Source organism: Pinus tabuliformis, chromosome Q (genome assembly GCF_031772625.1).
Source record: "Pinus tabuliformis cultivar Carrire ecotype Pingquan chromosome Q, CPIR1, whole genome shotgun sequence".
Taxonomy (NCBI): domain Eukaryota; kingdom Viridiplantae; phylum Streptophyta; class Pinopsida; order Pinales; family Pinaceae; genus Pinus; species Pinus tabuliformis.
The window spans coordinates 598,532,558-598,557,576 of record NC_142296.1 but is presented as its reverse complement, the minus strand read 5'-3'; positions in this window follow the sequence as shown (position 1 = coordinate 598,557,576).

The following is a 25,019-nucleotide window of genomic DNA, read 5'->3' as shown; positions in this document are numbered from 1 at the left end:
CAAAGCCTGATAGATTTCTCATTTCAGGCAAAAGCGTTGGCGAACCAAGCGCTTTCCAAGCAATAGAGGAAAGGATACTCACAGATGCCCCCTCATCAATGATAGTGCCAGCCATTACCATTCTGTATATTTGAACGATAATTCTGAATGGTATGCTTGCTGGCAACCGGGGTCTGCCTAGTTGGTTCCAGTCGAAGGACACAACCAGGTTGCTTGGTGGTGGGACCGAGTAGACGGCCGGGTATGACTCTGACGAAGTTCCTTCCTGCGATAAAGGAATGGGCAAATTGCCCCCTTGTTCGTCGGAGTCTGTGTTGATGAAGAGAATTTTGACGGTGTCATCTTTATTCTCCTCTGTGACGGTATCATTCGAAGATAGAGCCTCTGAAGGAAAAACCGGGTCAACTGCCGCCTCAACCTTTTGACTTTCGTCAGGTATGGATTCAGACGGTTCATCTTCAATGATAGGTGCTTCGGCTGACCACCTGGGCGGGCCAGCCGGGTTCTCAACTAGTGAAGGACTTGGCAGGAGTTTTTGATATCCAGGAGGAAGTTGCACTCGTAAGATCGGGCGATCTTCCAAAATTCATTTAGCCTCGTCTAAGAAGGGACAACAGTGGATGGCGTGGTCGCCTTCACATAGTTTGCAGGGAAATCTAGCTTTCCCTCTCTGTCCTGTGGCTTCACTTTCACTAGTTGACGGTGAGCAGTCAACATGGCTATCAGAGGTTGATGCTACCGAATTGTGCAAACGGGGAGACCAGTCCCTTAGTATCCGAGGGATGCAGGGATAGTCTCTGTGGAAGTGGTCTCCCTTGCATATGACACATGGCGATTTAGGCCTTGTCAGTGCTGTGTGTGGATTTTTGTCAGACGACACTTATTTGCCCCCAGTCGCTTTTGGCTCCTTCTTCTTCTTCTCTTTCTTCTTCTTTTCCTTCTTCTCCTTAGGAACTTGGTTTTTTGTTTTACCAGTTCCGTCAAGCGAAGAGGAAGGAGGAGAGGAAGAGTTGGATGAAGTAGAAGGCTGGTTGGCAACTCTGGTCTGGTCTAACTGTTGACTTGACTGTTCAGGAATAGTGGTGGTTTGAACGACATTGGTTGAAAAGAGCCAGACCGGCAGGCCAATTGTCAGTCCTGGAAGCGACAATGTGGCCATATGGGGTGCACCAACATCTCCCCAAGAGGAGAAGGGACTAGGATTTCCACCAAGGGGAATTCCTTGGTTGGGGTGCTCCATTTTTTCAACCTAAAGATCAACGCAGGAATAGGGGTGATTGTTCCGTTTAAAATAAATTTTTAACGACGCTTTAGACACAACTTGCTTTTTCAGTTTTAAAGAGTCGAGAAAAAGCTAAAGATGACTCTAGTCTCCTTCGATGTTTTAACGAGCCCGAAGTGACAAATGCTCGGATGGACTTTTTCCGTTATAGAGTCTGAAAAAGGCCAAAAGAAACTGCTCTGGAGTTCTAGGCAGAGGGTGTGCCAAACTTTTCGCAAAACCGCAGAATACTTTTTAGGGTACGGGCGGTCGATCTTCCTGAATGTTGTGTTCAGTGCATTGCGATCAGTAGGGCGGCCGACACGGCTTCCTAAGGATAAAGGTTTTATGCCTATAGGGGTCTCCCAATATATACACGACGGTACGTGGGAGCACAATCCGTACTGGCGCTATCGTCCCTCAGGAGGAATCACCCACCATCCACGAGATCGACAGTCACCAGGTTTTACGACGCCGGAACACGTCTCTAGCCTAGACCTCTATGTTGTGCGTTATGTTGCAAAGCGTTGTTAAGTTCATTCAATTTATTTTAGGTTGATCTTTTTAGAAGTTTGCCTTTCAAGGTTCACCACGAGATGTATGATACAATTCCTAAATGCAGTCTAAAGATGATAAGAAAGCTTTATATCTTTTCAACTTTGAAAATCCTAGCTACTAAGGGAAAAGAAAGACACCATCTTTTCTCAAAGAGCAATCAGCACACTCTAATGCACTTTTCCTAAATCAAACATGAAAACTATCAAGATGCAAATGCACAATGCAGGTGTTTGTTTTCCGCTTTCTTAGTATTGATGCCTACAAAGAAAGCTTTTTGTACAACTTTGAATTTGCTTTTAAATGACCAATACAAACAAGTTTACTTTTTCGAAATCAGAGAGGGTAGAAGAGATTACAACACTTAACGATTTTCGAAATGAATACTTGTTTCGACACTTAAAAGAGACAAACTCAAACCAATAAGCAAAAGCAAATGTATAATCAACTGCAAACAGCCAATGAACTCTCTCCTAAGATCACAATCAACAGATCTGAATCAAGGGCTACAGGATGACTATTTCACTCATGCAAAGGAAGACTGCAAATGATGCCACAAACACATAAAAACACTCACAGTCTTTTGTACAAAAGGAGGCGGAATTTAAGTAGAGAAAAGGAGTTATCAGACTGGTACCTATGCTGGTTACAGGCTGCAAAAATCAGAGATCAAAACAGGGCAAAACAGAGCAGAGAACCCCAGCTGCACAAGGCCAAACTGGTTCAGCGCAACCTCAACACAGGGGTTTTGACATTCAACGCAGGTAGCCTTCACGGGACCTGCGTTGAAATGCAGAATCCCTTCACTGGGTCTGCGCTGAAGGAGAAACTCTCGTTTCTCACTGGTTCTGGGTCATAGATTGCTATTTAATCTACTGTTTTAGGCCAAATAAAAGCAACAAGCAAGGTGTAATCAAAGGGATGCTTTGAGGGATAACTAATATCTATCACAAAGGATCATCAAATCATTTGTGAGTCCATTGTTCAGATCATAGACAAGTCCAGTGATTGGATCAAAGCAACAACTGTCTACTTTGCATCCGGGAATAGCAGATGCAGTTCGATTGTTGCTGTCAAGTCTATGAAACAAACAATGATAGAAACACAAATAAAATGACTAAACAGATCTCCCCAGCGGAGTCGCCAATTTGTTGTGGGGAAAAATGCCTATGCAGGACGATCCTATCCACCTAAGGTGTGACAGTGCCTTAGCAACAAACAGATACAGCTATTCTGGTTTCTTCCTTTATGAAATGTGAAAGGAGAGATAAATAGACTTACCGGTGTCTTCCGTTTGTCCCTCGATCCGATCTCTCTTCTATTTGGGAGTTCACAGCTACTTGTCTTCTCGCTCGCCCAGCTTCAACAGGTTCATGCAAGATCACAAGAGAACAGCTACTTGCCTTCTTGCTTGTCCAGCTTCAACGGGTTCCTGCAAGATCACAAGAGAACAACTACTTGCGACAAGAGAAGAACACTACACAAAGACAGATATTCACATTCATAACTAGTTTAGGATTAGAAATAAACCAAATACACTAATGCAATCAGACATCAAGAATACATCAGCATATAGGAGAAACCAAGATAGCTTTATTGATGAATAACAAGGTTCAGGAAGAGATACAACCCAGAGGGCTCCAATCCAGCATCTCCTTCCCAGCAAATGGAATTCCTATCTTCACCCCCTTCAAAGCATTAAGCACCCAATGATTCCAATCTCAAACCAACAGCAATTCTTTGCAATAACAAAATTCCAGCCCCTAGATCTCATGGAGGAGAGATCCATATATAGATGTTTGGAGAGAGGATGAGTCAGCTTGAGATCTGACTAGTGTCCTCTCCCTCTGTCAGTTCTTGATTCCACTTGGAGGTTCTTGCTTCCACTTGGAGATTTGGAACCTCTTACTCATCACCAGTCGAATTCCCTGAGGCAAGTGTCATTTTGGAAGCTTCCTGGGTTTTGACACCTTGAGAAATGAGCTTGCCACATGTCCACTCTCGTTCAGCGCAGGTAGCCAGTGTTCCTTTTGAAATTCAATGCAGGTAGCGAGTGTTGGCTTTGACATTCAGCGCAAACAGCTAGTGTAGCCACTGAAATGATCCTGAATGGACTTGTTTTTGAGCAGTTTCAGGTGGAGAACTTCTGTGAATTACTGTGGTTTGTTAGCCTTGTTCCTCTAGGGGTAGGAACAACATGTTTAGGGAATTTGGATCCCTCAGATTATGGACATTTCATGCTCAATGCTATAAGGCACAAAAATGTCTATAACACTTATTTATCTCTGTTTGTCTTATCAAGGAAAAATAGCCTAAAATCTCCGCTTTATCCAAGGGAAATTTACAAAATCCCCAGCATGTCTTCCCACCATTGTTGATCTTGAAACTTATGTCTTTGAAGTTTCCTTAAGGTTTCATCAGTTTCTATATATCTAAAGAAATTAGGCTGTAGCTGAAACATATGTTTTACCTCATGCTCAATATAAAATAAATTTTCTAATTTATCATAGAGAGTTTGGCCTGTGGGGAGTGCTTTTACTCCTGAAGCACTTGTTGATGAATTAACTTGATCAACAACATATGTGTTCAACTTATGTACATAATCTGTGTGTTTCATAAGCCGGTCATTATTTCCTAAAAGACTTGGCAGCCCTTTATCCTACAAAACTGTAAACCTTTGCATGAAAGAATTAATTTCTACTTGCATATCCTGGCATCTTTTTTCCAAATTCTGCATTAAAGTTCTCTTGGTTAGAACTCTTTTGATATCCAAAATGGTGCCTGTCCTGTCTGGGATGCCAAGTTGTTCCAGCTGTTCCTTGTTTTTGCTATTCAAAAAGTGTATAAGCCAGTTGGCTTGATCAGGCATTTTTCCTAGTAAAGATCTTTCTTTTTGGATTTCTCCATGTGCTGCATTAACTAAGTCAATCTGCTCATAAATTGCTTAGATAGATGGCCAAACATTACTTAGGGATTGATTGATGTTGGTCCACAGAATTCCTTTGATTTCTGCCAAAGGCTTGTCCATAGTGAGATCCTTCTCTAATGTTCTAACTTTGTTTTCTAAGGCTTTAACCTCTCTTATCTTCTCTGCCACACTTATTTTGGATTTATCGTAACTTTTTTATATTTTTTCCAATTTTTCCTTTACTTGTTTCAGCTCTAACACTTGGAGTCTCAATTCTTCCATGGCCTTTATTAACTCCTCTGTGCTCATACTTGTACTGTTGGCTGGTGCTGTTGCTGCTGTTTCTATACCTGTAATTACTTCTGCTGTAGGTGCTGGGACATTTGGAGTTGATGCTGATGCAATTGTTGAGGGGGCTGTAGTAGTGACTGTAGGGATTACCTCAGGTGGCTGGGAGGTCGACTCTCCCTGCTTCTCTTTTAGTGCTTTTTCCAGTGCCTGCTCTGTATCAGTTAATCTTTCATTAAGTTTCATGAGCAGGTCCATCATGTCTTCCTCTGATTTCTGCTCTATGATTTCTATAGTCTGAGGGTGTCTTGAAGGAGGCAGCTTTAGCTACTTTCTTAGGGCAGCAATGTCCTCTTCTTTCTTCTTTATTAGTGCCTTTATGCCTTTGGCATCTTTGGGGTAATGTCCCAATTCCATGATGATCTCTTCTAAGGATTTGGTTTTGTTATCTTTGGCCAGAGAAGAAGCCTTCTCCCAATTCAACTGAGCTGTTGTGTTGTCCAAGGAACTTTGTAACTGGTGGGCCAACATTGCTTTGTCAGTTAATGTGGAATAAACCATTTCTCCAGTCCGCTTGTGAAGTTCAATTTGGTCCAATGGATGAATGTCTTTGTCTAGGACCTCCAAGTTTGTTTTGATATAATCTGCTGCCGACTGGGGTTGTTGCACCTTAGGCTAAAAATAAATCATAATCATTTTTCGTTCTTTAATGTCATAGGCAGACATCAATCTTTGCTGGGTGGAGGGGGGCCATTTTTAAGTATTTATTATAGATTTCAACTCTCAAGGGATCATTCCTGGCCTTTATCTCTGTGAAAGTTTTCTTGATATCTGAGGTTTGTTTGCTTTGTGGCCTGGTGGACGATACCTCTACACTATGCTGCCTTTCCAGCTCTTGCCTGCGGGAGCTAGTTGATGTTTCTATCACTGGGGAGGTCTGCTGGCTGACCACCCTCTCACCTCTTAGACTGTCTGTTGTTTCTTCAATAATTTCCTCTTCTGACAGAGGATTCAATATTTGCATCTTTGCACCTGGTTGTTCTGCAGGTCCACTAATAAGTGTGGCCTCTTCTTTATCTCTCTTCTTGCTTCTTTCCTCATTTAGAGGAGTTTGTAGTGCTGGAATTTCTGGTGCTCTAGTTTGGGCTAGAGGAAATTTCCCTTGTTCATGTTCTTTGGACATTGCTGGCTGATCTGTCATTATCGGATGCTCTGTGTTATCTACCTCTTTACCCTTTGGAGTCTTTGTGACTGATGTGTTGGTTTTCTGTGCAGACTGTTAAGAAGTTCCAGCAAAAGATGTTCCAACATCTGATTGTTTAGGCAGTTTGAAAGATACCTATCCAAAAGAGTCCAGGTCAAGGGTTTTTCAAGATCTTTCATAGATTTTTCCATCTTTTCTTGCTCACTAATTTCTTCTATCAAGGTCCCTTCTACCCATTCTTCCTGATTTGCATACTGTTCAATTTCTGGGATCCTATGATGTACATACACTGATAGCCTATACCTTACCCTTCTGTCACTTATGAAACTACATGGGTCATATGGCACCCACCCAAAACTCTTCTTCAATCTAAGGTGGTCTTCTAAGATCTTTTCAGCATCTTTCCATGCATCCCTATCATGGATAACATAAGGGCCTAATTGGTTTTTGATTCTCAGCTGAGCCTTCTTCTTTACATTACAAAAGTGGGTCAAATCTGCATTGATGATTTGCCTAAAATATTCTAATGCAAATAACCTCATGGGCACATATTTAGGCAATTTAAAAGGGCAAAGTTCACACCCATACATTCTGATCTCTGTGTGATTCTGGTAGAGGTACCAGTCACCTATTATGTAGTTTTTGGAAAGCTGCAAAATCTTCTTCATGTCACCAGTGATCCTAGGAGGAGGGGCTCCTATCAACAGAGTGGAGGTTGGGTGTACAGACAAGTCAATGAATTCACTATAAGTATAAGGGCACTCATAAGTATCATGGAAGACTGAGCTCCAAAAGATCACAGACCTCCGATTTCCTTTTGGGTTCAATTTCCTGATGGGAAATGGAAAGCTATCTGGCTGATAATATAACAACAGATGGTATATAAAAGATGTGTATTTGAAGACTCCTTCCCTCTCCAAATTCATGAATTGAGCATGGATCTTGTTGGCAATGAAAGTGGCATAGTCATATTTGACAGCAGGGGGTTATCCTGGAGTAAATATTGATAATAGAACTAGGGTGATATCATCCACATATTCACTGGACCTAAACCCCAAGACCGATGATATCATGTCCACAATGATTTTACCAGATTCAGTGAAAAAAGCGTGAAAATAAGGAGGAGGGCCTTTAGGTTGGTGCTTTGGTGACATGAACATCTGAGCAATACGAGTTATCTCTAAGCTAGGAAATTGAGAAGCTTTTTCCAGCAAAAATCCAATGGAAAGAGGAGCAAGAGGCTCAGTGGAATGAAAATGTATCATCTCGTTGATGGATTCAACAGTTATGGAAAAAAGGATAGTTTGGGAAGGTGAAATAACTGCTTTGTGGACAGGGTCATAGCTGGCACAACCTTGGTGAATGATATCTGGGAAAGCATGGACTGAGGGAAGAAAGTACATGGGAAGGTTTGATTCCCATAGTCCAAAAATGTCAAAGTTGCTTAGATGACTATCCCTAATTTGGCAAAAGGCCTGAAGATGATTGTAATGAGTGGTCAAGTCCTTTATTTGAAAGTCTTTTTTTGTAAGAGGCAGATAATTTAAGTCTTTGTGAGGTGCATTTACAGGCGCGACATTCAGGGTTGTGGGGGCCTCCATGTTTGGTTCTTGTGTTTTCAACTAGAATTTGGGATTATTGTGGAAAATTGGACTGAACAACAGGTCTAGGAGTCTTTTTATGGACTAAACAGACTGTTCTTGACTCAAATTTGGTTTTCACAGGTAGAATTTTCAGTGAAAAACGGAATTTATAGGGTTACCAGAAAATGGATAAATACCTGGACTAAACAGTTTGGATAGATTTCTATTCTCTATCTCTAAAATAGGAAATTCAAACATGAACTGGCCAGGATTAAGCTACTTGGCCATTCACCAATTGTGGTAAAAAAATTCAACAAGCTGTACATGATGCTTTATTTACTGAAAATGAAATAGTAGTGGCAATTGGACTTGCACACTTTCCTGGTCCTTTTCATTTGGGGTTCATTTCTTCTCATTTTTTCTTTTGACCATTTATCTTTTCACCCTTTGATTTTTCTTTTAGGGTATACCCTCTTTACATTTTAAAAAAAAAATTTCATCTTTTGAGAATATGGAAAACCTTTACAATAAGAAAAGGTGTGAACATATTGCAGAGCTAATCAAGTCAATCATGAAATATGATACCTATTGATATAGGGGCATAACAGATTGTATGAGTGGTTAGTTATTCCATGTGGCCTATGTAATGCACCAACTACATTTATGAGATTAATGAATGATGTATTGTTCCCTTTTATAGTTTGATTTGTTATTGTTTATTTTGATGATATATAGGTATATAGTGCTAACTCGGAGGAGCATATTAAAGATTTGACACAGATGATGGAAATATTGAAGAAACATCAACTGTTATCTAATCTCAACAAGTGTGAGTTTTCACAACAATATTTGGTGTAACTGGGGTATGTGATCAGTGGAGAAGAACTGAAAATAGATCCTTCCAATATGTTGGCCATCATGAAATGGTTGGTGCCTACTCATTTTTCCGAGGTTAGGAGTTTCATTGGGGAAACACAGTAGCTAAGGAAAGTCATAGCCTCATTTTCATTGGCAGCAGTACCACTGCACTCCATAATAGTGAGTGGCAAGAGTTTCTAGTGGGGAAAAGGTCAGCAAAGGGCTTTCAAAGAGTTAAAAAAGAAGATCAGTTAAGTACCACTTCTCGCATTACCAAACTGGCAGTGGTCCTTTGAAGTGGATATAGATGCAAGTTGGTATTCTATGGGACTTGTCTTGATGTAGGGAGGAAGGCTTATATGCTACCATTATAAATTATTTCATGGGGAAGTCCTTAATTACCCTACATATGACAAGGAGCTCTATGCCATGGTGAAAGCTGTAGAGAAGTGGAAACACTAACTAATGGGAAAGGAGACAATAATCCACACATATCACTAGTCATTACAGTACTTGTAGGTCCAGAGTAAGCTACAACATACCAAGCATTACAAGTGGATGGTGTTTCTATAGAAGTTTCATTTCTCAATAAAGTATAAGAAGTGAAGCACAAACAAATTAGTCGACATTCTTTCAAGGCCACCCACATAAAATATTATAGCTTTGGGGACTCTTATGCACATGTATCCATTCACCCATGATGCATACAGAGAGGGGTATTCAAACGATGATGACTTCAAGGAGGTGTATGAAGAGTTGTAGAGTTAGAATCATTTGCACGATGGAAACAAAATTGTTGACTACCATCTCCAAGGTGGGTTACTCTACAAGTTGGATAAGATATGTGTTCCTAAAGTTGACCAATTGTAGTTGATTAGAGAGGCTCACACCTTCAAGGTTGTAGGTAACTTTCGTGTAGGGAAGATCATGGCTAACTTGCAGAAGTATGTGTATTGGCCCAAGATGCAAGAGCAAGTAGCTACACCCATAAGAGGATGTGTGCTTTGTTGTACCAACAAGCCTAGCAATATGAAACATGGTATAGATCATCCTTTAATTGTACCTACTCATCCTTGGGAAAGCATTTCCATGGAATTTGTGGGATATTTACCAACAACCAGGAAGGGACATGACTACCTATTCATGGTAGTTGAGAAGTTCAACAAGATGTGTGTTATGATGCCCTATAAAAGGACCATCAGTGGACAAGAAGGAATAAAATTATTCATTGGATAGGTCTGCATGCACTTTTGGATACCAAGTAGCATTATTTTAGATAGGGATACAATATTTCTCAATGCATTCTGGACTAATTTTTTGGAGAAGATGGACACAAAGTTGATGAGATCTACAACATTCCATCCACAGATAGATGGGTAGACATAAGTAGTCAACAAAACTTTGGTGCAACTTCCAAGTGGATACTGATCTGAATTGGATCTATGAAAATTATCAGAGTTCTATGACTGTAGCAAATCATGACAGACTTCAAAAACTTGTGAACAATGAGCTATGAGGAATACCTCTGGACAGTCGCAGTTTTTTAGCCAGCATGGAACAATGAGGACCTCGGTCAAAGTGCGCTAACTAAGGCCCATGGAAATCACACAGTGGCACAAAATTGGTAGTTGGGAGGCTCAGATTAGAAAATAGAGGCCATTTTTGATGTGTGAAAGCACTAATCACGCATCGGTGGGTAAAACCCGTATAGAAGGAAAAGCCTCGAGTGCATGGTCACAAGGGAAGCTAGAAAACCATGGCAAAAGCGCTAAAATCGAAGGCGGGTCCTGCGCTCCAAAACCGGTGGAATATCAGAGGCATTTTAGGTGGTAAGTAAGTTTGTCAGGAGAATGGGCGATTCCATACGTTGTATGATGCATGTCCGATGGATAAGAGAGAAAACCACTCTTATCACGTGCTAACGTTTGAGAAAGTCAACCACAATAAGAGCGATAACCGTAGGATCTGGAGGCCCCAGATTTAACGGCGGAGATTGTGTTCGATGGGAAACCAGATTCGGATGGAGAAAATAAGCTACAATGCATAAGGTTTGAAGTTTGATTCGATTGTTGACCTCGTGGACGAATCATTTCAAAAGGTAACTGAAATACCGAATCGTTTGAGGAAGAGCTGGCGCTTAGTTCGTGAAGGGACAAGTGGCCACCTCCTTGTGAGACGTTACACAGTGGTGATGACGTAGAGGCAGGGAATTCCAAGTAGATAGTAGCAGGCGATCCGAAGAGGCAGAAGAGGAAGCAAACAATTAAGGGATGGATTGGCTTTAAGCCATGAACAGACAGTGAGAGGAGAAGAGACAGTGAGAGGAGAGGAGACAACGAGACAAAGAGACATAGGCAGAGAAGCGAGCTAACCTGCAGAGCTAAAGCAACATCGAGCAGAAAGAACCAGGCATGAGAGGTTCAAGCAATCCCTGTGAGGATATCTGTCCAGAACTGAGTACTGAATTGGACTCATCCCATTAAGACCAACTGAGGTGGAGACTTGGTAAGGAAGAGTCTGTTCACTCTAGTGGCTTGGGGAATCCAAGAACCACCCTACTAAGCATCATTTGTTCCAGGAGACTCAAATTGAGCTCCTCATTGTAAAATTCTGTTTAAAGACACAAAAAAGAAGGCCACCACTGAAAGCTGGACCGGAGACGTAGCCCTCGAGGATAGGGTGAAATCCTTATTAAATTTTGTTGTGTTTTGCATTTTGCTTGTTGTGTTTCTCTTACTATTTTCCAGTGTCTGTGTGTTTTGCAATCTTATCGATCTGTTGCTTAAGATAACATAGACGTACACCAACACATGAGTCTGTAATACCTTCATTAATTAATTAACTGAGATCACTCACAAGTGATTTTCAGATCAACTGGTATTAGAGATTTAGGCTGTTAAGGTTAGAAAAGCTTGTGTTGGATTTATCTGTTCAATGTTAACTAGATCAGAGCTCAAATTAGGAGAAGGAGAGTTGGTCGAAACTAATCCTGAGATTGGAAGAGTCTATCCTTAGAAGGCAATGTCAAAGGAAGGTTCTATGGGGCTAGACCCTCAATTCATAGATAGTTTCCTAGCCATAAGGTCCATGGTAGAGGAAATGTATAAGGATTTTAGAAAACATAAGGATGAAGAATCATCACGCTCTAAACAAGATAAAAGAGAAGAAGAGTCTTTCCTCCATAACCACTCAAAAGGCAAGGGGAAAGAAGAAAGCTTTCTCACACCTCCTAATAGCCCTGAACATAAAAAGAAGACATATTTGATTAAAATAGATGTTAAATTTGATTTACCAATATATGATGGAGAGTTGAATGCCGAAAAGCTGGACAATTGGATTAGACAAATTGATGTTTATTGTAGAGTGCAGAGTGTCGATTCAGACAAGAGCAAGATTCAGCTGGCAAGCCTATGCCTTGGAGGCACTGCCTTGGTTTAGTGGGAAGGCAGGACCCAAGCTGACATGAAGAGACATGGTAAGACTATTTATGTCTGGAGTGAATTTTTTTTTGTAATCAAAAAGCAGTTCTATCCATTGGCCTACATGCAACAAGCCATGACGAGCTGGCAAACTCTTCATCAGTTGAAAGGAGAAAGTGTACAAGGTTACACCCAAGAATTTAGAAAGAGAGCATTGATTCTAGGAATCTCATTAGACTCACCTGAGACTCTGTTGAAGTACGTCGGTGGTCTACACAGCTACATGAGGTACACTATCCTCATGTTTAATCCCACACGTATAGATGAGGTATCTGTTCAAGCTACACATCTAGAAGCTAGAGGAAAGAATGGAAACCCAGAAGTCGGGGGATCGTCCCAACCCACTTCAAGCAAGAATAAGGAGAAAATAAAATAGAAATGGAAAGCAAGGAAGGCCAATACTGCACAGAAAAGCAAGTCTTCATGCACTCACTATAAGAAGGATGGGCATGATGATGAACAATGTTGGATTCTACATCCGGAGTTGAGACCTAAGAAGTTTGAGGGCAAGAAGAAGAAGACTGTTGCAGCTATTCAGAAAGATTTGGGGTTAGACTCAGGAGATGAAACAACCACTATAGCCACAGCTATAAAAGGTAAGAATTTTGAAGCATCTACTAGTCATTCTGCACAATCTAATATTGATGAAGAAAATGAGAGAAAAAGACATGAGCTTTTCCATATTCGAGTTATTTCCAAAAATCAAAATATTGATACTTTGTTTGATAGTGGCTCACAAGTAAATTTAATTTCTGAAGCAATTGTAAAGAAGTTGGGATAATTGACAACACCTCACAAGAAACCATACCCATTAGGATGGTTAAGTGATAGAGCACAACTACAAGTGACTAGAGAATGCAAACTCAAGTTTTCTTTTGGGTTAGCATTTGTAGATGACATTGAGTAACACATAATTCCTTTGGATATAGGTGGAATTGCTTTAGGAAGCCCTTGTATGACAGAAAAGCTATTTTCTATAGAGCTGAGAACAAGTATCTACTCGTTAAAGTTGGAATCGAATACTTTGTAAGAGATCATAAGCTCAAGAATAATTATACTCTCATAAACTTAGGGTAGATGAAATGAATGATAAATTCATGCAAACAATTTTTACTGATGGTTGTAAAGGAAAAGAAACCTGATAAAACCAATGTATTTGAGGGTTGTAATGCTAAACAAAAAAATGATTTAGAAAGAGTTGTTTCAGAGTATGATATCTTGTTTCAAGAACCTAAAGGTCTGCCACCCAAAAAGGAAATAGTGCATGAAATTAATTTGCAGCAAGATGCTCCATTGCCTAACATTGGAATGTACAGGTTGTCCACTTTAGAGAATGCTGAAATCAAGAAGCAGGTGCAGGAGTTGCTCGAGAAGGGGTTCATCAGACCTAGCACATCACCATGTGGATCACAAATCATTTTGGTGAGAAAGAAAGATGGCTCATGGAGAATTTGCATTGATTACCGAGCACTAAATAAGATAACAATAAAAAATCGTTATCCCCTTCCTCGCATAGATGATCTGTTAGATCAATTGAAAGAAGCTGTTTATTTTTCCAAGCTAGACTTGCATAGTGGATATCATTAGGTTAGAGTTGCAGAACAAGATGCATGGAAGACTACTTTCAAAACAAAGCAGGGATTGTATGAGTGGCTAGTTATGCCTTTTGCCTTAACTAATGCTCCTTCTACTTTCATGATAATAATGAATGATGTTCTCAGACCTTTTCTTGATGATTTTGTTATTGTATATCTGGATGACATTCTGATATTTAGCAAAACATGGGAAGAACATTTAAAGCATGTTAAGTAGACACTAGATGTTTTGAAAAGAGAAAAAAATTCTGTTAAACTTTCAAATTGTGAATTTGGCAAAACATCTTTGAATTATTTGGGACATATAGTAGTGGGTGGTGAATCGAAGATAGATCCCTCTAAGGTCGCAGTCATTGTAAACTGACCTAAACCCAAATCTGCTACAGAAGTTAGGAGCTTCTTAGGAGCAACACAATATTGGAGGAAGTTCATTTCTAACTTTTCCTTAATTGCAACTCCTTACATGCTTTAACAAGATTGAACAAGGTGTTTTAGTGGGGAGGCAAATAACAGAAAGCCTTCGACACCTTAAAAGAAAAGATTAGTACAACACCAGTACTAGCACTGCCTGATATTCAAAGACCCTTTGAGATCCAAACAGATGCTAGTGACTATGCCATGTGAGCAGTGTTGATACAACACGGTAAACCCATATGTTATCATTTTGAGACATTTAGTTTTGCAGTAGTTAACTATCCTACATATGATAAAGAATTGTATGCATTAGTGCGGAGTGTGAAAAAGTGGAAACATTACTTAATGGGCAAAGAGACAGTAATACATACAGATCATCAACCACTTCAATTTCTACACTCCCAAACTAAGTTGCAGCAATTAAGACACTATAGATGGATGGGTTTTCTACAACAGTCTCATTTGGTCATCAGATATAAAAAGGGTATACACAATAAAGTTGCAGATATGTTGTCTAGACCCATTATAAATGCATCTACTATACTTAAGCATAATTCTGTGTTACATGAGAGCTACATTGAACAATATGCTAAAGATATAGATTTCAAAGATGTATATGCAACTTTAAGTCAAGGCAAATGAATAGAAGAATTGGATTATCATGTAAAGGACCGACTCCTATATCATTGTGGGAAGTTATGCATTCCACAAACTGAAAGAGTAAATATAATTCAAGAAGCACACACTTCTCTAATATCAAGTCACTTTGGGGTAAGTAAAACAGTTGCACAACTGCAAAGATTTTGTTATTGGCCAAAAATGAATGACACAATTTCTAGATATGTAAGAGGGTGTACTATGTGTGCTAAAATCAAGCCCAGCAATAGAAAACTAGGCTTGTACACTCCATTACTCGTTCCTTCTCATCCTTGGGAAAGTGTTTCCATGGATTTTGCTGGAGGACTGCCTAAATCTAGGAAAGGTCATGATTATCTATATGTTGTTGTGGATAGGTTCAGAAAAATGTGTATTTTGATACCTTGTAATAAACAGATTACAGCTAAGAAAACTGCAAAACTGTTCTTTCAGCATGTATGGGTTCATTTTGGATTACCCACTTCCATTGTATCTAATTGAGACACCCGATTTGTGGGGAAGTTTTGGTCAAGTCTGTGGGAACTGATGGACACCAAATTGAAGAAAAGCACAACTTTCGATCCACAAACCGATGGCCAGATAGAAGTGGTAAACAAGACAGTAATCCAGTTACTCAGAGGATATTGTAGCAAGCATCCTAAGCTTTGGGATGAACATTTGTGTTATGTGAAACATGCTTAAAATAGAGCCAAACATTCTTCTACACATAGATCTCCTTTTGAGACCTATTTTGGTTTCACACCAAGGTCTCCTTTGGATTTTGTCTTTAGTAAAGATACCACAGTTGATGGATGTAGTGATGTGGACAAGGCAACTAGGTTCATTGAACAAATCCAAGAGATCCACTAGGTAGTACAAGAATAACTGGAAAAGAGCCAGGCTAGATACAAAGCAAGGCATGACAAGCATCAGATGGAGCATAGTTTCCAAGTTGGTGATCAAGTCTGGCTGTACATCAACAAGGACGGGATGCAAGGTGAAGGTAAAAAGCTAAAGCCTATCAGGTATGGAACTTTCAAGATACTTGAGAGAATTGGTGAGAATGCTTTTTGCCTTGATTTAACGGCTTACATGAACATCTACTCAGTCATAAATGCAGATAGCTTGAGGTTGTTTGAACCTTCACTAATTGAGGATCCCAAAGAGTAGAGTCAATTTCCTTCTATTGATTAATTGCAAGAAGACACAGTTCTGGACAAGAAGATGAGGACGATGCGCAGGGGAGATATTGAGTACCTTAGAGTTGGGCTCAAGGGTTCAAAGCCGAGTGGTGCAAAATGGATAGAGATTGGACAAGTGAGACAATTGTACCCTCACTTAGTCGATGCTTGAAAACCAACTTTTGGTGGTCCAAAACGTTTTCAGTGGGAAGGCCATGATCCAAATTGGTTCCATGAAAATTATTAGAGTTTTATGACTGTATCAAATCATGACAGACTTCAAAAACTTGTGAACAATGAGCTATCAGGAAGACCTCTGGATAGTGGCAGTTTGTAGCCAGCACAAAACAACGAGGACCCCGGTCAAAGCATGCTGACCGAGGCCCATGGAGACCTTGCAGTGGTGCAAAACTGGCAGTTGGGAGGCTCAGATCAGAAGATAGAGGCCATTTCTAATGCGCGATTAGCGCAAAGGGCTAATTTCACATCGCTAGAAAAACCCCTCGAGAAGGAAAATCCCCGAGCGCATAGTCACAAGGGAAGCCAGAGAACCATGGGAAAATGGCTAAAATCGAAGATGGGTCCCGTGCTCCAAAACCGACGGAATATCAGAGGCGTTTTAGGTGGTAAGCAGGTTTGTCAGGAGAACGAGCGATTCCATGCGTTGGATGACATGTGTCCGGTGGATGAGAGAGAAAACTGCTCTCATCATGGGCTAATGTTCAAGCAAGTCAACTGCATGATAAGAACGATAACCATAGGATCTGGAGGCCCCTAATCTAATAGTAGAGATTGCGCTCGATGGGAAACCGGATTCTGAGGGAGAAAATAAGATACAGCACATAAGGTTTGAAGTCTAATTCGACCACTGACTTGGCAGATGAATCATTTCACAAGGTAACCAAAATACCGAACGATTTGAGGAAGAGTCAGCACTCAGTTCATGAAGGGACAAGTGGCCACCTCCTTGTGAGACGTTACATAGTGGCGATGACATAGAGGTAGGGAATTCCAAGCAGATAGTAACAAGTGATCTGAAGAGGCAGAAGAGGAAGTGAACAGTCAAGGGATGGACTGGCTTTAAGCCATGAACAGATAGTGAGAGGAGAGGAGACAGTGAGACAGAGAGACAAAAGCAGAGAAGCGAGCTGACCTACAGAGCTAAGGTAGCATCGAGCAGATAGAACCAGGCTTGAGAGGTTCAAAAATTCCCTGTGAGGATATCTGTCGGGAACTGAGTACTAAATTGGACTCATCCCATTAAGACCAGTTGAGGTTGAGACTTGGTAAGGAAGAGTCTATGCACTCTAATGGCTTGGGGAATTCAAGAACCACCCTACTAAGCATCATTTGTTCTAGGAGACTCAAATTGAGATCCCCATTGTAAAACTCTACTTAAAGACAAAATAAAAGAAGGCCACCACTGAAATCTGGACTGGAGATGTAGCCCTGGAGGATAGGGTGAACTCTTTATTAAATTTTGTTGTGTTTTGCATTTTTCTTACTGTGTTTCTCTTACTATTTTCCAGTGTCTGTGTGTTTTGCAATCTTATCGATCCGTTGCCTAAGATAACATAGATGCACACCAGTACATGAGTCTGTAATACCTTCATTAATTAATTAACTGAGATCACTCACGAGTGATTTTCAGATCAGATACAATGAGAAGAATCTAAGGACCTAGGATCAAAATATGGTTTATATACAACATTCTTACAATAGAGTAGTCCACACTTCTACAAGAAACTTCTCATTTGAGACTTGTTTTTTATATTTCCCACCTCCACCTTTGGATATTGCATCTACGAAACAAGGAGGAGTGAGGGAAGATCTTATAAGAGATCCTTTGAAGGGTGATTTTTTTTTTAGAAAAGATCATGAAGATCTGTTGACAAGTATAAAGCACATTGCAAAAGTCATAGGATAAGTATAATGCTAGGCATGATCAACACAAAACAAAGAAATTGTTCAAGGTGGGAGACATAGTATGGTTACAGTTGAACAAAGAAAGGCCACCAAAAACTGGCAAGAAAATAAAGGCTTTGAGGTATGGTCCCTTTGAGATACTGGAAAAGGTTAGTGATAATTTTTATTGACTCATTTGACCACCATACATGCACATTTAATCAATTTTGAATGTAGATAATTTGAAACTCTATTAGCCTTCCATGCTACATTAGGAAGAGGAACAAGTTCTACCTTCTGTAGAGGAGTTGGCACTGGATTCTTAGCAAGAGTTGATAGAAGATACAATTTTTCATAGCATGTCCATAACTAGAAGAAGGGGGTAGCATGACCTTTGGAAGATTGGGTTAGATAGACAATTTCTAGGTAAATCTAAATTGTACACTAGAGAAAAGGTGAAGGAAAATTTTCCTTAGCTCATTCAGTAAAATATGTTGGTGACCAAAATCCTCCCAAAATGGGGAGGTTTGATATGGATTGGATTATTATATTGTATGAAATCCATCTCAATGCATTTAGAGTGGAAAAAGTGGACGAATCATCTCATGGGACATTTTTTACCAGGGGGATCCAGTTTGGAAAAAAGGTGTCTCAAACCTTTTGGGAGCATTTTTGAGGCATCAAACGAAAATTTTTTGGGTTAAAAATTTGTTTCCTTAATTTCACACATTTTCATGCTATTCTACACACATATATATTTATAATGGCATAATAAGCGTGCCAATTAGAGTTTGTATGTAAATGTTATGCCACTGAGGGGTTGGCCTTCCCATTTTCACACCTATAGTTTGGGAGGATGTTATGTCAGCCAAAAGTATTCATGGAAAAGGCTCTAGCCACATGTTTTTGATGTAAAAGACTCTAGAGGATTCCATTTTGTAAATTTAGTTAAAATTTGATTTAGTAAAACTTAACCACTCGTAGGCTATCAAGTTGTCTTATAAATAGGCCACTAGGAGGAAGTGGAATTCCACTCTTTTGAAGAGAATTTTGTTCCATAATTGATAAAATATAGACAGGAGAGATATGAAGTAGAGAACATAGAGATGATCTAGGCACTATACCATCCCATGGGCCATAGGCATTACTTCTTTGTATCTGCAACCATACTTTCTAGATAGAGAAAGAGAGTGAAGCGACCTCACCTTCTAGCTGGGTTTTCTCTTGAAAGGGTTTCGCAAAGCACATTTTGTGTCTTATGTGTGTGTGAGAGATTATTTTTGATTATCTATGTTCTTGAGTAATTTCCATTCACATGCTTGAAGGAAGATTCTTGGGAAATGATGAAGGAGGGAAATGTTCTGCAGATGAAGAGGAATGTAGGGACATGTTCTTCATGGCAGGGAAACATATGAGGGTCACTATAGAGGTCCTCTAGGATTGACAAACGGGGAGTACAGGGACAGTGACAAAATGTTGTCTAACAGATGCCCCCTAAAGCATGAAGGCCTATTGCACTAAAAATTGTCACCTTAACATTCTGCAATCTGTGTGAGTCCATTACCACTCATACTTTCCTCCTTTTCAAGTCTAAAGCCTTAGTTCTTCATATAAAGCCTTAAAAGTAAGAGAAAAGCCCTAAAAGTCTCTAAAGCTCTGGTTCTGCACTTTCTCTTTGCATTACCTGTGGTCCCGCACCTAATGGTCATGTCTCCTGTGCACCTGACTGCTCTGTCTCTATGTTATGGGTGCGGACCCCCGTAAAAGTTAAAAGGCGACAGTATATTCTAAAAAACTCACTTTCAGTCATTTTTAGAAGCTTCTGGAAGGAATGTTGAGGTGGCAAGTTTTCTCTCTTAAGGTTCTGTTGTGGCCAGCAATAACCCCCCTCCTTATTTAGTGTTATTCCTAATACTAAATTAGTCGGGACCCTTAGTTAAAAAATTTTTAAAATCAAAGTAGTGCTTAAATTTCCTTTTCGAATAAACTTTCATCATAAGCTTAGGAAACCCCCTTGCAAAATCTAAAAAAATATAATTTTTATGACAAGGTAAGACAAAATCTTTCCTTAGGAAATATCGCATCGTAAAAAGATGATGGGATACCACCTTACAAACCGAATTCCAATATTGCGAGATCGTGATACGCGATAATAAAATATCCCATCGCATACATCAAGCACAATTTACATTGAAACACTTTAATTTTCCGATATGCGATGACGCCGATCGCAAATCACATTTCCCAGAAAACAGGTTAACAAAGATTGTCATACATAACGTTCCTGCGATCTGCGATATTGCGATATTGTGATTTCGCGATACAATAACAAAGCGATAATGCAATGTCACGAGAAACCAACTCTGCGATGTTGCGATTCTGCAACATTATCATTTTGCGATGTTGCGATCTGCGATATTGCGAAGCAAATCGCAAAATTTCTTCATCGCAGATATTTCGGGCTTGTTATTCAAGAAAAGTATTTTCCATAAGCTGACACCTGGTTATGCACTTTAATGCTAATAAATGAGTTAGTTGCCAGTTATTAATGGAATATGATTTCGTGCTTATCGAAAAATCATCTCACATAAGGTGGTATATTTGATGTGTCTTCGACATTTAAAACTTTCCCATCACCCTTCCTTGTCACTATTTTCACTTCACTTGTGAATTGCAGGAATGGAGAATAGAGAACAATACAAAGCAATACGTAGGTTAAAATGGGAAAGAAAAGAAAAGCTCCGAGCTCTGAAGAAAAAGAAATGGTGCCCTTATATACAGACACGACCTGTAACAGAGACGCAGGAATTGCTACGTGGGAAGGCATGTATAATCTGCTTGAAGAGGAGAATCCCAGAGTAATGGAAGTTGCTGCTACTGCGGGCTCAAATAGTTCTTCAGAGGCATCCATCACAGAGCTAGCTTGCTCATTCTTGCACCGGATAGCAGCAAGACCCAAAATTCTCCCATACACGGACATGGTCAAGTGGATACTGGATAGCATTGATATCAGAAATAGAGAGTTTAAGACTCAGGGTCAAGAGCTTACGGAATTATTATTTTTACAAATTTTGAACTTTATATCCGCTAGAAGGAAAAAGCGCAAAAGGAGAAAAAACGCATCAAGGAAACCCCGATCAAGAAACAGAGGCAGTTTCCGAGGCGCTGATCGCGCATCGTTGAGAAAAATTTCTAAAATATGAAAGCTTCTAATTGCTCAGTCGCCTGCAAGCTACGAAAATTGCAAGAAAGCAACAATAGAGACAGATTGGAAGTAAAAAGCTAAAGAAAAGGCACAAGTGATCCAAGGGTTAACCAGGTTAAACTGGGATTATTACTGGGCATACTTGGTAAAGCCACATAGCCAATGGATGACTCTTAAGTGTATCATCAATTCGGCTGAAAAGATGGCACCAGCTCTTGTCGATTCTGTTTTCTCAGCTCAGCTAAAATCGGAAGTCGGCCAGCCGACTCTTCTCAAACAGATGCTGCATGCGTGCGATTTCAAGGACCAAATATAGAAGTAGTTTTAATTTTATATTCAATTTTAGTTTTAATTTTGTTTTATTTTCTTGAAATGAGGACGGTCATTTAAACCACATCCTACATTTTTGTAATAATTTATTTTTAGATTTAGTTAGTAGTATTTAAACCCTTCTCATGCATTTAGAGAAGGGTCCTAAAATTTATCAAAAACTTATCCCCATAACATGCACTTCTGTACCCTCTGAGGAGGTTTTGATGAGTGAATGGAACAGGATTTATTGATGTTTGAATTTGATATCTGCTACTGATGTTGCACTTTTGTACTCTTAGTGGATGTTAGATCAAGAAGAGATAAATTATTATCACTTGAAGCTCATGAGTAGAACTAGTTATAAATGGTATTTCTATCTCTTAACTATTTCTGCCCTTGTGTTAAAGTTATTTTCATTTTCAGTTATTTATATACTGATGTATGAATTCCTGAGTTATCATTTGGCACTTTTGTACGGTGATAGCTATTTATTTATGCTTGATGTATGAATAGCTTATTATGCGATATGTTTTTCACAACTGTTTCGTCTAACTTTTTATACGAAGTGGCTCATATTTATTGAATTCTTTTCTCATAACAGTTGAATGATCTTTATTACTAGTTGTTATTTGAAATCATTTTAGATTGCATAAAGGAAAGATTACACCCCGGGTTAGTGTAGATTTAGATATTTCTGCTTATTAGAATACAATTTCCTTATTATTAGATTAGAATTAGAGTAGAAGTATTCCATTTAGAAACTGTTAGAAAGAGAAATATCAGTCCAACACACACACACACCTAAATTGGGAAACTAGTCCCATATCCCCAGTCAGACCCACTATACCAAACAGAAAAGGAGCTGCTAACCAAGGTCCAGACCGGGTGGGTATCCCCCTTGTTGTAGACCCGATTTTCAGGGCTTCAACATATTTGGTGCTAGAAGGAGGGCTTCGAACTGCGAATGGCAAGAAAATCTAAATCTAAATACCATTTTGAGAGTAAATCACCCTCACCATCTCCTTCGACTTCTCCATTGCATTTAGAATCTTTAAATCCAAAATCATAAGTCGCTGGAGCAACAACCACTGCTACAAACCCTGAAATTTCAGAACAATCTACTATTGAACCTCCTGAAGTTGAATCTTTGATTCACAAACTTCAACGATTTTCTATATCTCGTCAAAAATCTGATAAATCTCAAGGCAACTGACTTCGCAATATAACCCTTCTCATCCTCTTACCAGGTTAAAGAGCGAAAAGTTTGGTGTTCATCCAACCGAATTACCTCTACCTACTAGGAAGAGAGCAAGAAAGTCTCTTAAAGGATCCGATAGTGAGACTCTTTCATCATCATCATCCATCTCAACCTCTTCACCGCGAATTCAACCATCCACTCCTCCACTTCAGATCATTGTCCATCAGCCTACTGGAACTTCCCCAACTCCTTCTCAACCATCTGGAATCATAATATCCCCATCTTCTCAACCACAAGGATCATATTCTGCACTTTCCTCTATTAGTAGTTCAGTGATGGCCCAATCTCCATGGAATAACCCAGGGGAAGTCTTAATGCCTGCACCCTTGAGTCAGTTACCGGCCCATCCTGAAAAATGGCTGCCTAAGTTTAATCCTGAGGTAGGCATGCTAGCAGAAGAACATATAAATAACTTTATGCTATCCATAAATCTCAATGGAGTTGTTAATGAAGATGTTGTTGTTCGACTTTTTCCTTATACTTTGCAAGGAACAACCGGATCATGGTATTTCTCATTACCATCTGGATCTATTACTAGTTGGAACATCTTCCAAGAACAATTCCTGACCAAGTTTGGTGATGACAGTTCTACAGCGACACTGATAAATGACTTGTCTAACCTTAGGGCCGAGTCAAGAGAACCTATCAAAGATTTCAATTTACGTTTCAATAAAATTTTAAACAAAATTTCTACTGCTTCTCAACCTAGTGAAGAAGTGTGAAGTGAATAGTACATTACTGCTTTACCATCAAACTTAGCAATCTTTGTTGATAGGGCTAACAAAACAACCTTAGTTGAAAATATTAAAGAAGTGATAGCAGTAGAGAAACATTTTATGGCCCTAGAAAAGAAAAACACAATAGAGGAATGAAAATCTAAGAAGGTTTCTTTCAAAGAAGATCCCAAGAAAAAATAATCGAAAGATCCATTTGATTTAGAAGGACTACAAAAAATTTTGAAGACCATGTCTAACGAAATGGTCGACACTAAGAAACAAGTAGCAGAAACTTCTTCTAAAAATTCGTATAGGCCTTTTAAAAGAAATCCTTCAACTGATTCCAAACCCCCTAATGCTATTTCAAATGCTGAATCAGAAGAAGAAGAAGAAGAGGAAAACGCTACGGAAGAACATACCGATGAAGAAGAAGTTGTAGAGTTACAAGGTATGTGGGATTTCATCCTCACAGATGAAGGGGATCAAGAGGCATTCCCGGTTAGTACTCGCAGCAGAAATCAACTTGATCCTCCTCAACCTACGTCTAAGCCAAAGAGCGCAAGCTCAATGACTAACGATAAAGTCACAACCAAGAAAACATCACCTAAAGTGACTCAAACCAGCCCAGTCCAAACAGACACATCAACTCCATCTAAAACGCTAATCGTTGCACATGAAATGGAGTATAATATCGTAGAGGACATGAAAATTACTAGGGCCAATATTACTCTTTTTGAATTGAGCAAGTTAAAACACTAGCATAAAGTACTTTTGAAAGAATTACATGCTGTACCAGTTGCACCTTTACCATCTGCTGTAATCTCTCAAGCTTCCCATGATATGGGAAGACCTCCAACTAATACGATGAATAAAGTTGATCCAAATGATATCGCATTAATTGGAGGAAGATCGAGATCGCATACTCCCCCATTTCTCCTTACTTATGAAATTTTCAATAAAAACGTGCATAATTGCTTAGTGGATTCTAGAGCTTCATCAAATATTTTACCAAGATCAATTTGTGCAAAATTGAACGTTCAACCACAGAAATCCGCTGTACGCATAGTTCAGCTAGATCGATCACAAGTCGAAGTGATTGGCAAGTTAAATCAGGTTACCATAAGGCTATCATCCAACCCAAAGGTATGTCAAGTTATTGACATTTTAGTTGCTGATATTCCTAAATTTTATGGCTTAATTCTTAGCAGAGATGGGTCAGAAAAACTTCACGGATACTTTGTAATCGACTGGTCTCACATGTGGTTGCCTTATAATTACGCCGTAAGGCGTTCCCTCTGAGATGAAGTTTCCTCCTTGCCCTCGTGTCATCTCTCTGCTTCATCCGATGAAGTGTTAGACGATAGGAGTGTCTCCCGCCGTTGATTCAATAATCGAGTTTAGAGGTGTGGCCGTTGGTGTATCCGTTGGGCATGCATATTATCACGCGTTTATGGTGGCTAACTAACTCATCTAGCGGTAACTTCATCACCAGGTTCCAGATCAACGGACAATAGAACCGAAGGATGGTACATAGTTTTGCAGGGAAAATTCGAGCCAAGGCCACCTCCATCTCACGCCTCTGGGCCATCCAGGAAGACCTCTGGAAGAACCTTTATTTTTCATACAAAGTGGCCTTCGTTGGACTTTCAGGCAGTGGTTTC